This window comes from Chelonoidis abingdonii, chromosome 8 (assembly GCF_003597395.2).
Source record: "Chelonoidis abingdonii isolate Lonesome George chromosome 8, CheloAbing_2.0, whole genome shotgun sequence".
Classification (NCBI taxonomy): Eukaryota; Metazoa; Chordata; order Testudines; family Testudinidae; genus Chelonoidis; species Chelonoidis abingdonii.
In genome coordinates, this window is record NC_133776.1 from 104,015,381 (window position 1) to 104,029,732 (window position 14,352).

A 14,352-nucleotide genomic window follows, 5' to 3' on the forward strand; every position below is an offset into this window, starting at 1 on the left:
TGGGACAAGAGACAAGATTTTCAGTTTATCTATTGCCTTTCATACAAGTGGATCCCCAGTATTTTAGTGTCACACAATGCCATGTAGCAAATGTTTTCCCTGCCACTGAAATACAGGTATGTGTGGTGTTGTAGGTCAGAACACACACCAACACACCACACAACAGTTCAGGGACAAGAAACAATAATCCTGCATCCCACAGAAATCTTAGGAGTAGTTTGGATCAGCAGAACATAATTGTGCAATTTAGAATTTACCAAAGGTGCTGGGTCTAGTGCCCCCTATGGGTCTCACTCCTCCACCACCAACCCTGAGAGAATGTTGGTTCACTGGCAGAGTGAAGAATACTGCCTCCTGACTCACCCGCCATTCTTCCTCGTTGTGCACTGGTTCTCTTTGGAACCAGTTTGGCAGAACACAGCGTCAAGTGTACAGAGCCTGCACAGGCTAAGTCGCTGAGGCCAACAGCAGCCCCGCTTCGTTAGCAGACTGTGCCCTACATCAATGCAAGGTATGGGGGAAGAAAGGTTCCTAGGGGATGGGGCCACCTCTCCAGTGACACCCTGGATGGCACTTAGACCAGGCCTGAATGGAAGCTGAGCTGCTGAGCATGTGGAATTAGGAGTTGGACTTCCCTCTCCAGGGCTGTCCACCGACCTCCTCAGTAGCAAGAGAATCACTTAAGAGCCACAGGCAGTCTCTGAAATAGCAAAGGGCCTTGGTCCCAGAGAAAATGGCTGGGACCAGCTAGCCTCCTAGAGACAGCAGCTGCTCTTGTTTGAGAGGGAAGCAACTGCCCCATCTCTCTTTCCTTCCTCCCCTCCCCTCCCCCAGTACAGGCATTAGGGCTGTCGCCCTTAATTCTTCTCCCTCCACAGCTCTGCAGTTACAGCCACCAGTCACATCAGCTGTGTACTGCCAAGCCTGCCTCCCCCAGAGAGCTGGTCTGCTGCAGAAAACAGAGACCACAGCTCCTAGCAGTGCTGGCAGCCACAGGTATTTTCAGCTGGATTCATCTGTGGGAGTCACACATGTAAGTTCTTATGCCTTAAGATCAACAAGCACACCCCTAGTCTTCACTCCACGTACCCTCTCCGGGACGAGAGCGGTGCTTCAACAAAACGTGCGTTCCAGTCACAGCGCAGTCACTTTCCTATGAGAGCCCAGAATTTGAACAGCCTGCCCCAGAAGCAACATCTGTCACTAGAGCACATTCAGGCCTGGTCTACACTACGCGTTTATACCGATTTTAGCAGCGTTAAATCGATTTCATGCTGCACCCGTTCACATGAGGCCCTTTATACCGATATAAAGGGCTCTTTAAACTGACGAGAGGAGTAGCGCTGAAATCGGTATTACCATATCGGATTAGGGTTAGAGTGGCCGCAAATCGACGGTATTGGCCTCTGGCCGGTATCCCACAGTGCACCACTGTGACCGCTCTGGACAGCAATCTGAACTCGGAAGCACTGGCCAGGTAGACAGGAAAAGCCCCGTGAACTTTTTAATTGCATTTCCTGTTTGCCCAGCGTGGAGCTCTGATCAGCACTGGAGTGGCCATGTCATGCAATCAAAAAGAGCTCCAACATGGACCGTACGGGAGTATATGATCGTAATCGCTGTATTGGGGAGACAAATCTGTTCAATCAGAGCTCGTTACAGAAGACGAAATGACAAAGCGTTGAGAAAAAAATCTCCAGGTTATGATAGAGAGTCCACAGCACAGGGCTGTGTGACAAGTGTAACGGAAAGCCAAAGAATCAAATGGATGCTCATGGGAAGGGAGGGGGGATGGAGGATCGAGCTATCCACAGTCCGCGCAGTCTCCGAAAAGCATTTGCATTCTTGGCTGAGTCCCAGTGCCTGTAGGGTTAAACACATTGTCCGGGTGGTTCAGGGTATATCTCGTCAATTTACTCCTCTTCCCACCCCCCCGTGAAAGAAATGGGAAAAAAATCGTTTCTTGACTTTTTCAATGTCACCGTATGCTACTGCATGGCTGCTGGTATACATGGTGCTGGGCACTGACAGCAGCATCCTCGTCCCCTCCTTCCCCGGTGGCAGACGGTACGTGCAGTGGACTGGTAGTCGTCTTCAGCCGGTGAGTGCTCCTGGCTGGCCTCAGGGAGGTCGGCTGGGGGCGCCTGGGTAAAAATAGGATATGACTCCTGGTCATTTCCCGGCAATGATGTACAGAACGGCTGGTAACTGTCCTTATCATAGCAACTGGGGGCTGAGCTCTCAGCCTCCCCGCCTGCTTTTCATATCTAAGAAAGATCTGTACTGCCTGGACAATCATAGCAGCCAGATGCTGCGCTTCTCTCCCCTCACACCGGTTTTATGTCCTGCCTGGACCTGTTCATAGCAGCTGGAGAAGGCTCCTCCCCCCTCATTTTAACTTCACTAAAAGTCAGTGTTCTGTCATTCCTGCATCTTTTAATTACTTCATCACAAACAATGGGGGCGGAGGACACTGCCACGGTAGCCCAGGAAGTTTGGGGGAGGAGGGAAGCAACCGGGTGAGGTTGTTGGACAGGGGCACCCCCGTGAATGGGATGCAGTCATCATTTTGTGGATCTGACACGGAGCAGCTGTGCTCTCTGGTTCTCTGATACACTGGTTCTCTTGTACACTTGCCCCATATTCTAGGCAGGATTGACACTATTTTTAGATACAACATAAAGGAGGGAATGACCCGGGGGGTCATTCGCATTTTTGTCTTTACGCCCCTGGCCCACCTCAGCGAAGGTCAGCCAGGGGCACCCATGACAGCAGCAGATGGTACAGAACGACTGATAACTGTCATCTCATTGCCAATTTACAATGGCACAGCAGACGGTACAGAACGACTGGTAACCATCTCTGCTACCTTGCAATGGCAAATGAATGCTGCTGTGTAGCGCTGCAGTACCGCTCTGTCAGCGGCATCCAGTACACATACAGTGACAGTGACAAAAGGCAAAACGGGCTCCATGGTTGCCATGCCATAGCGTCTGCCAGTGTAATCCAGGGGAAAAGCACACGAAATGATGGTCTGCCGTTGTCGTCACTCATTCCTTCCTCCGTGAAAGCATTTACCCAGAATCACCCGTGACACTGTTTTTGCACCATCATGCACTGGGATCTCAACCCAGAATTGCAATGGGCGGGGGCAACTGCAGGAACTATGGGATAGCTACGGAATAGCTACCCACAGTGCAATGCTCCAGAAATCGATGCTAGCCTCGGTACATGGATGCACACCACCGAATTATTGTGCTTTGTGTGGCTACATGCATTCGACTTTATACAATCTGTTTTACAAAATCGGTTTATGTAAAATCGGAATAATCCTGTAGTGTAGACGTACTCTCAGATGCAACAAACAGAACTACTCAGAACTGATCCTGCATTAATCTAAGACCCAGCCAAGAAAACAATAATCAAGGTGAGTCTTTACTGATCTAAAGTAAATTCACAGGAAAATGAAATGCAAATGGTTTAATGGCCGGTGTCCAAGGTACCATAGTACAACCCTGTAGTCACTCCTAAATTCTTCCTTAAAATGTAATACAATCAAAAGTATTCCAAAGTGAATTACTAAGAGATTAAAATCCTATATACAACTGCAGCACTTACAGTAATGCTGACAAAATACAACGTGAATTGACCAAAGAGTAATTTTAGTGAAAAACACTGCTGTCTGGCCTCCAATTTTAGAACTTTATTCCAAAAATATAAGCTTACAAAGCAAGCTTTATTAAGCACAGCAGTCAGATGTCATCAGCAAGCTATTTCCCCTGGAGATAAATCACAGCGTCTTTCATTAAAATGTCTCATTGCACAAACTAGCTCCTTAATGCAGATCCTTTCACTGCCTAGAAGCCAATGAAAATGTCCAATGCATGAAGGAGGCAATTCACTCCTATGCAGAGGGGCAGCTCTGGTCTTAAGAGGTACTTCAATTTCATCCCAAATACCTCCGCAAATCAGTCTTGGGTTCATAATGACTCACCAGAACCTTCTGCACTTGTGCCAAACAAGTCAGATGAGCCCAGAGACACTTGTGCAGAGTTTTGCTGAATCTTAAGCTAACATTTGTCCCAAGTCATGACTGCCAACCATTGTCTACAAAGGAAATAACTAAGTACGCCAAAAACTGCCTGCCTGCAGCTTTAAATACGTACCTTAGCCAAGACAGGAGGGCAGTTGTGATTTTTATTTCTATTCCTCATTTGTTTTCATTTCTGACACCTCAAACTTGTGTATATAAAAAATATTTGCGACCCAGGTTTGCCTACAGCACTCTGTGTTTATCCAGAGGTGTCCCAGGACAGGTGACGAATGGGATTTCACATGATGGGAAGCTGGCTGGAAGATCACAAGGAAGTTTTACTTCCAAAGTCCCCAATCCTAGAGCTCAGGAAAGAGGCCAGCCAACCTTCAGGGCTGGCCAGCTGCTTTGGGTCCCCACTTTGAATCACAGAGGTGAAAGCCTTTAATGTCAGCTGGCATTATTTGGAGTTCAGGCCTATGTCAGAGGTCCAGCAAATCCTCCTCTCCCCTGAAGGTACATACCACTCCAGGAATGTCATCAGCTGTGGGTTCGCAATGTTTTCCCCCTGTATTTCTTGCAGAACCAAACAGAAATTACCATTTCCACAATTAGAGGAGATACCGTAAGCAAGGACTGGCCACAAGAGGGACTAATTTTTTTAGCTAGTTTGTTTCTAAAGCCCTGGTTTGCTCATTTGAAATCTCATCCAATTGATACAAACTGCTTTCCACATCCTTTCAGGTGCTTTCAGATGAAATTAGATTCACCTTTAAAAACAGACGGGAATAGTTTTACCAGAAAGGAAAGCTCTGCCCTCATAAGTGCTTTATTACGGGAGACATTTTCACTAAATGACAGCTCATTCTCTAGTGAATGGCATGTGGGGGGTGGAGGGAAAGGAGAGAGAGAGAGAGAGACGTGGAAGCTTCCTTTATTTCAGAATGATGGGACAGCCTTATATGGAAAACAAAAGGCCAACTTGATGCAGATAGAAAATATAGAGCTTCAGTTGTAATGCCTGGTTCACCATCACTTGGGAAACAATTTATTCTAAAGCTCACCAACTCTATCCTAAAGGCAAAGAGCACAGGCATACAATGCTGCTTTAAGCTAGTTCCTTAACAGAGACATTTCAGCTCATTATATCACAATTTAAGCTAATGACTAAAACAACTGGGATTTCTTGCAGATCAAAAATTTCTCCAAAATAATCAAATATTTATTTATTGGGGAAAAAAATTGTATCACCAAGCATATCCTGAATAGCTAGTCATTTCAAAGAAACCCAATAGCACGTGCACTTAATCAGGTTCTCAGAACACTTATGGAAAAAATGGATGATGAATTGACCAAGAATTCTGCCTTAGCCTGCAAGCAGACAGGCCACTGCTAAACGCGTAGACACTACAATCAGATACCCACAGCTGGCCTGTCTCAGCTGACTCCGGCTCAAGGAGCTCAGGCTCTGGGGCAGTAAAATTGCGGTGTAGCTGTTTGGGCTCAGGCTGGAATCTGAGCTCTGAGACCCCACGAGGAGGAAGGGCCCCAGAGCCCAGGCCCAAATGTTTATACTGCAATTAGCCCCAACAGCCTGAGCGCCACGAACGTGATGTGGGTGTTGAACTGCCGTCCAGACTCACTCGGGCTCCATCCACACTCCCACACACCACTGGCAGCAGGCCAGGGCCGGCTTTAGGAAGTGCGGGGCCCAATTCGAACATTTTCGGCGGGGCCCTGGCAGGCATGACTTAAAAAAAAAAAAGCGGAAAAAAAAAGCCTCTCATTTCTTTCATGTATTATGTACTTTCCATAACTATATAAATAATAAAATTATATATTATATACATTGCATCATATATGCTGTTGATTGGCTTTTAATGATCGCCATTTCACAGGTGTGGGTCCCAGCACTCCCTGGGGGTATGCACATGTGTTGGTCCCAGCTGCTCCCTGCCCCCCTCATTGAAGCAGGTGTGCAGGGTGAATGCCCTGGAAACTGCAGGGCAGCAGTGGACATGGGGCTGGCTGGAGGCAGGGCAAGGGGTGTGGGGCTGGTTGGAGACAGGGGGTGTGGGGTGGGCTGGCTTCAGGCAGGGCCGCAGGCGGGTGCAGCAGGGGTTGGCAGGGCTGGAGACAGAGGAGTAGGGGACTGGCTGACTTCAGGCAGTGGGGTGCAGCAGGGGTTGACTGGAGACAGGGCAGTGGAATGCCGGACGGTGCGGGCAGCAATGTGTGTGGGGCTGGCTAGCTTTGACAGGGCTGCAGGGGTGTGTGGCAGGGGTGGCTGGAGACAGGACAGGGGTTTGGCAGGGCGGCTGTGGACGGGGTGCAGAGCTGGCTGCAGGTAGGGGGCGGGGCTGGTGTGACAGGTCAGGGGGTGCAGCAGAGGCAGCTGGAACCAAGCCCTTTAAGTGACCCCAAACCCCCTTCACCCCACCCTGGACCTTTTAAATAGCCGCGGGAGCGCTGGGGAATGCATGGAGAGGCAGACTCCGGCAGCTATTTAAAGGACTGGGTGGCAGAGGCAGTCTGGACCCCGGCCCTTAAATAGCCCCCAGACCCCTCACTGCCCAGGGCTCTGGGGCTATTTTAAAGGCCCAAGCTCCAGCCCGGGGTCGCGGGCTTGCCGTGCTTCTGGCGGAGCTCCAGACGGGGAGAGTGAGGCAAGCCCGGCGACTCCGCTCTCCCGGCCGGAGCCCCGGCTGGAGCGCGGCAAGCCCTGCCATCCCGGCTGGAGGTCTACTGGAGAGCGGGGCTGCGCCGCGCTGCACCAGCGCTTCGCTCAAGGAGCAGACCACAGAAGACCCGGAGCAGACCGCAGCCAGGGACCGGAGTAAGTAAAAAAAAAAAAAAAATTAAAAAAAAAAAAATTAAAAAGGTGCCTAAGGCGCGGGGCCCTCTTAGGCGCGGGGCCCGATTCCCTGGAATCGGCCGAATCGGCCTAAAGCCGGCCCTGAGGCAGAGTGTAGTGTACACATAGCTACATGCGGCACCCACACAGCCAGGCTCCTCCGTCCCTCCCCCCCTGCCGGTGAAAGGCTCTGCCGTGGGGAATGGCTGCTGCAGCCTGTCACTGCAGAGGGGAAAGGCGCTAACAGAGGGAGTCAGTCAGTGGGGAAAAGGCTCTGCTTTTCCCTGCTGCCTCCCCACACCAGAGCCTTTCCCTGCAGTGGGGAAGGACTGAGGCACCTAAGCCCCTCGGTCACTAGGGAAAATAAGATTTGGGCCCTTTTCAAAGTTTTACCCTTTGTCTCACATCCTTAGCCCTTTTACACACTGACTAGTAACACAACCATGGAGCGAACACATATACCACCACAACCCCGATAATACTGTGGGCTTGTCCAGGCAGCACCTTGGTCCGCACGAGGGGAACATAAACTCTAGTCAGCATCAGCACGCTGCGCACTAACTGGCACGTGCGGACTCTACTGGTGCGCACTAACAAGCCCCATTAACGCACACCAGGCAATTTGTAGTGCACACCAGCAGGGTCCATGCGGGCCAGTTAGTGCACATCAAATTGGGGCGGACTAGAATTTGCACCCCACTCATGTGGGCTAATGCAGCGTGTAAACAAGCCCCACGGTCCCTTTTTAGCTTAAGCTAGTGTTATTTAAATCTTATCCCAGCTCTCTGGAGTTTGGTTGCAGTTACAATAATTTACAGTGACACTAGGATCGCCTGCTTGCAAGAATTACTACTCTGATCAAAAACCCTTCTATTTTAACACTCTGCATTTACGGTGTTGCCATTGCGCCTTGTTCTATAAGGATGTTAGTGTCCCAGCTATTTTACAATTGGGATTTACAACTTAAATAGTTCTTCTGCTTGCCTCAGCTGCAAGACACCAGGCCGCACAGCACAGGGATTACAATACACAGAGGCTTGCATTTTCAGTCTTAACTCCTTGGCAACAGAGCAGTGGATTTAGATTTTTAAAGTCTGATGGATATGCTGCCCCAGAATTTAAATAGTTTTAATGCAGTCAGAGTGGAACCCAGGAATGCCCTGATAGCATCAATCTGAGTAACTGAGAAGCACCCAAGCATTTAGAAAAACTGTTGAGAGTAATCCTGCAGACTAGACCTCAGACACCTTAAAGATCGGTTATAGAAAGCTTCTACATCTTTACTGGGCAGGAAAAAGCCACAGACCATCAAACTGTGATCGAAAGCAACAAGTCTATGATTTACCTTTTCATGGAAGGGGCCTATTACGTTATCGGCATGGTCACCATTGCTCACAGCGAATTGTAAGCTCCTGTGTGGTAGGTGAAGTTTCACATTTAGTTACAACAGGATTCAAGCAATCCAACTGTATACAGAACGCCTGTTCTGGAGAAAAGTGAGAGTGGAGATATGGGCAGAGGGAGTTTGAGAAAGGGAACTGAGAAGCAGAATGGAGATGCATATTAGTATGGGCTATACTAGAGGTGGGCAAACTACGGCCTGCGGGCCACATCCGACCCGTGGGTCCATCCTGCCCGGCTCCTGAGTTGCCGGCTGGGGAGGTTGGCCCCCAGCCCCTCCCCTGCTGTTCCCCCTCCCCCTCAGAGCCACGCCGCCGCGCAGGCAGCGCTCTTGGCTGCAGAGCTGTGTGCTCCTGCCGAGCAGAGCGGCAGCATGTCTGGCTCTGCCCGGCACGGCATCCAGACATGCTGCTCTGCATGCTCTGCTCGGCATGGTAAGTGGGCCGGGACCAGGGGGTTGTATAAGGAGCGGGGGGCCCTGGGAGGCAGTCAGGGGACAGGGGGCAGTTGAATAGGGCAGAGGCTCTGGGGGGTAGGGGGGTCAGGAGACAGGGAACAAGGGGGGGTTGGATAGGCATGGGGTCCCAAGGGGCCTGTCAGGGGGCGAGGATGTGGGTGGGATTGGGGCAGTCCAGGGACTGGGAGCTGGGGGGTTGGATAGGGGGTAGGGTCCCAGGAGGCGGTTAGGGGCGGGAAGTCCCAGGAGGAGGCAGTTAGGGGACAAGGAGAAGGAGGGGCTGGATGGGTTGGAGGTTCTGAGGGTGGCAGTCAGCAGACTGGGAGCAGGGGGGTTGGAGAGGGGGTAGGGTCCCAGGGGGCAGTTAGGGGACCAGGAGCTTGGGGGACTGGATGGGTTGAGAGTTCTGAGGGGGGCAGTCAGAAGGCATGAAGTGGGAGGGGGCAGAGGCCAGGCTGTTTGGAGAGGCACAGCTTCTCTACTCGGCCCTCCATCCAGTTTTGCAACCCCAATATGGCCCTTGGGCCAAAAAGTTTGCCCACCCCTGGGCTATACAGTCTAGCAACCTTAATATATGAGAGAGAGAGAGAGAGAGTGCGCGCACGCACAGATACACAGCCTTAATTTATATAGTCTGGAGACATAACCTTCTCCCTTCAAATTTCAGCAGGTCCCTGTGGTGACCCAATGAAAGTAACTCCCATAAAAAGACAAAGAGCTCCAGCCCCAACCCACAGGACATTTACTTTTCCAGAGACTCACTCCGCACAGCACCAGAACTAGTGTATCAGAGATTTTCCCAAGATTACAACAATGCATTGGATTCAAGACTTGTTTACCAAGGTCCTTATTGTGTGCTGGTAAGTTCTAGCAGGCCACTGCAGACCATCTCCACAAAGGCACTGCATGCTCTCTGCTGCATTTCTGGAAGCCCTCTACTATTTTGCCAGACTGAAGCTAGAAGGTTGTCTTGACATCAGCTCATTACTAATGGAGTAAAGTAGTTTTAAAAAAACAAACAGACGTTATTCACTGGCTGAAGGTCCCAGGCTAGAAAGCCTATTCCAGAACCAACACCTGGCACCAGAAGAGCCAGGACTCCAAGGAAGCAAATATGAAATCGTTCTAACAGGCAATCTACAGACTGTGATCATTACCCTTTGATGGAAAGGAAACTACAGCTCATCCCAAGTTTCCTATTTCTCCTGGAAGACGTATCCACGCAGCATGCTGGACCCACTAAAGGTCACTGCAATGATCTATGGCATCAGGCTCTGCCCATATGCAGGTGGCGACACAAAACCACAAGCAAAAAAATCAAAGCCACTTCAGCTCTGGCTCAGCTTCCTCCAGACAAAAACTTAAAATAGCTTAAATAACAGGATGCAAAAGGGGAAAGTAACCCACATGTTTCCTTTTAAGGGTATGTGCTCTTGGCGTGACAAACTCCTTCAGGATCACAAATCCTCTTTTTATTTGCTTTAAGTTAACTTTCTGGAGCTTTTTTTTTTATTGCCTTGCCAACACTTTTTGCTTGCTATGGAGTAAATGGCAAATGTTAAATCCTTGGTGTTTCCAAGCAGGAGGGCCATCGCCAGTACAGAAGTACATGAAGTCAGGAGAAAAGAAGTTGAATAGATTTTGTTCTATACCTGTCTCCTTCAGGGGGGGGGAGGGGAGAAATGCTGCTCTGCAGCCAAGTACAGACCAATAAAGAACCAGACATTACGATGAGATTGCCCTTACTTGAGATTTGGAGCAAGCCTCAAGCGCTATGCATCACTCAAAAGCTGGACGCAGCCAGTCAGGGCACAGCCTTTCAGCAGCCCAAATCGAGTTATTTCCATAAGCTATTGCATTACAAGCACATCACTAAGGGGCCATTTTAAAGGTTGCACTTTCAGCTGCTGGTCCCTTCAAAGCTGCCATCCGCTTCCGTCCTCCCACCCCACCCCCAATGACAGCCCTTGTTTTTGTAGGGCTGCTTGTCCACGGGGCAGCAACCTCCATTTTGTTTTCACATTCCAAAGAAACCCCAGCTCTCCTCTGCCTGCTGTGCAGCTTCTGGAAGGGATCTCCTCTCCCCTCTGTTGTGCAGCAGAGTCTGAAGTGGAGTGCACCCACCACGCTGGCTTTGCAGATGGCATGCATGCATCCCTCAGATGCTGACAGGTCTAAAGAGAAAGGAGATGGCAGGAACAGTTCTGCACAGTGAAGCTGGCCAGGGTGCGAGTCCTTTTAATTCTAGGTGAAGCCAGTTAACCAGAGCAACCAGATTACTACCACCTGCCCAATTCTTAGAGAACCTGTCACAGGTGATCTCCTTCCTGGATTTCTTTATGGCAAGGAGAGATCTCAGACACACTCCAGCAGAACTGAAGCTAAGGGATTGGCTACACTTAAAACGTGACAGCAGCACAGCTGCTCCGCTGTAGTGCCTCAGTGTAGACACTACCTCTCCTGACAGGAGGGATTTGCCCGCTGGCGTAGGTCATCCACCTCTGCTAGGTCGATGCAAGAATTCTTCCCTCAACCTGATGCTGTCTACACAGGGACTTAGGTCAGCTTCACTAGACTGCTAAGGGTATGGATTTTCCACACCCCAGAGCCATGCAATTATGCTGACCTAATTTTCGAGAGTAGACGAGGCTTAAGACAAACAGTGACTGAGAACAGGGGTGACCACCAGTGCTCCTTCTGCCTTGAAAGGTGCACTGACAGCTGCTGGCTTGGTAAGTTAAGATAGCCACACATGAAAACATGCACAGCGTTCACAGTCTAGCACATACGAAGCTGCTGCGAGTTACCAACGCAGTGAGACAGAGAGGTTGGGAAAGTGAAGAGTGCCAGATGTTGTGTTTGTTCAATACTGCACCCAGGAGCTCTTAAGAACAAGAGGCTACCAAAAGCCCACCTCAGCCCAGGTGAGCCCATCCTCGGCTAGCCTCCCTAGCACAATAAATGGAAGTCCACTGAAATGGAACAGCGATTTGCTCGATGCTGTAATCAAAGTGGTTCTGCTACAGACTGTAGTTTCACTTCATTGGTAGGATGCTAATAAAATCAAGTATCAAAACCCCGGTGACTTACTTATCAATCATTCTATGGAATCCCTGCCTGGCCTGCGCGTGCATGTGTACACACACACACTCTCTCTCACTTTCTAAAAACCCCAGCAGCTCAATTGTCCAAGGATCCTAGCTGGACTCTCCACAGTGAGAAGAGGATTTCTTTGGAAACAGAGTTACATACTTTCACACTTGTTAAAAAACTGAAGAAAGATTCCCAGAAAACAAGTCATAAATCCTGAGGCAAAAAAACCCCATGAGTCAAAACATTTCAGATAGCTTCAGGCTTTTCCATTGTTAAACAAGACTGCCCAGTTGTTATGCAGACAAGCTGGTTAGAAGAGAGATAAGAAGGAATCAAAGGTATCTACTGAGGGACAACAAGGAGTCCGGTGGCACCTTAAAGACTAACAGATTTATTTGGGCATAAGCTTTCATGCGAAAAAAAATAAAATAAAATAAAAATAAATAAACACTTCTTCAGATGCATGGAGTGAGGTTTTTTACACCCACGACAGCTTATGCCCAAATAAATCCGTTAGTCTTTAAGGTGACACCGGACTCCTTGTTGTTTTTGTAGATAGACTAAAATGGCTACCCCCTGATACTGAAGGACAAGCACCTAAGTCACCCTTGTTATTGCTGTCTTCAGGCAGTTGCAATGTTTCAAAAGGTTTATACGTCATTTTTTAACTAAAGAGAGACTATCTCCAGAATTGTCAGTGACCTGGAATCTCCCAGAGTAAAATCATTTTTGATTTGGATCCCTCAGTCTTTGGCTGCTTCTGTAAACTAGGAACGGAATTGAATTCCGATCGCCTCTTACACACTGGTCACACAAGAGAGCTCAGGCTTTACTGCGTGGGGAGTCAATGTAGCAATCCTCCCTTCTAACGGGGACTCTTGTTAGTTAGGAGATGATCTGAGATCACACAATGCATGGCCTTTGGCCATCACCCTCCTCCTGGTGCAATCATATGGCAAAGATTTATACCCAAAGTGGTTAGGACATGTGCTCTTGGAAATTCAGCTCAGCAACAATTAGTTAGTCTTTTCGTCCTACCTTCCTGAAGCATATCTGGGGGTAGGGCTAAAAGAACCAGATGGGGAAATGCACAAAGGCACAGTTCAAAATAGCCATTTTAATTTCTGCAGACCAGAACTGAAAAGTTTCAGAAGGCATCAAAGAGCAGCAAGCTCATGACAAAAGTCATGATGTACGTAATGCTCCTTGTTGCCTGGCTCTCTGTCTTTACTGTATGTCTGAATTTTGAGTTTCCTCAAGCCGCCGCCTCCTGGAAGGTCAAAGTAAAACTGACTCACGGCACACAGCACGTGACGAATTACAACAGAAGAGATCTCCGCATGACGTACCTGAAAGACTTGGGTTTTGTTCTCTTCAGTTTCCCTGCCCCAACAGCTCGTTTTCATAGAAATAATCAGTGAATGGGGTGGGGTCAAAATCACTATTTTTTTTAAGAGCCAAAAAATATTTACTTACAATTAAAATACGTTACTTTTTAAAACATTTAAAATTAAATTTGAAATGACGACAACCTATGTTAAGGCCTAAACTAAAACTATAATTATTAAAATCATTTCAATGAAATAAACATATTAAGCAGTACATGTGGCTGCCAAAGTCAATGCCCTGAACTGGTGGAAGTCACTGACTAAGCACCTCAAACCAAAAATGATTGAAGAGCTCAGCCAGTTTTTGACAGCTGCAGTCACTTCTGCAGGTTCAGAGAAAGAGAGAATTTTCTTCACTTCAGTTTATTCAACTAGCTCAATTCAGTGACTACTTCATTTAATGCAGAGGAATCAATTGGGTGTTGAAAAAGCAGGAAAACTTGTTTTATTCAGAGACTGGAAGAGGGAAAATGAGGTGTGAGCAGATGAGACCGATAAATCCCAAAAAACACAAAGGACAACCAAAAACCATCAGTTCAATTAAATTAATTGTTTAAGTAAATCAGGTTTAAATTCAACTGCATTTTTTGAAAACCTTACTTGTTTCTTACAGATCCTGCACATTTAAGGTAGTCTTGTTTTAATAAAATTTTGTTTTTGTGAATTTTTAATTGAATTCCAATTTCCATCCAAGTGCCATCTGACACAGATCATGTATAAAAAAATTTCATCTTCTAAAAGAAATGCGTTGCTCACCATTTTCTAACACAAACATGTAAAAGTTAACCATCTGAATAATATGTTAAGTTCTATAATTAGCTAGCTAAGGCCTAGTCTACACTACGCGTTTAAATCGATTTAAAGAGCGTTAAATCGATTTAACGCTGTACCCGTCCACACTACAATGCCCTGTATATCGATATAAAGAGCTCTTTAAATCAATTTCTGCACTCCACCCCGACGAGAGGAGTAGCGCTAAATTCAATATTAACATATCGGATTACGGTTAGTGTGGATGGAAATCGATGTTATTGGCCTCCGGGCGGTATCCCACAGTGCACCACTGACCGCTCTGGACAGCAATCTGAACTCGGATGCAGCGGGCAGGTAAACAGGAAAAGCCCCA

At 48.1% G+C, this 14,352-nt stretch overlaps 1 protein-coding gene across 3 annotated transcripts in view; it reads right to left on the bottom strand.

The window, feature by feature from the left end:
* The window catches only part of PLS3 (plastin 3), a 55,909-nt gene that overhangs the window by 19,807 nt on the left and 21,750 nt on the right, over nt 1–14,352 (bottom strand). The gene's annotated exons all lie outside the window — the stretch shown is intronic.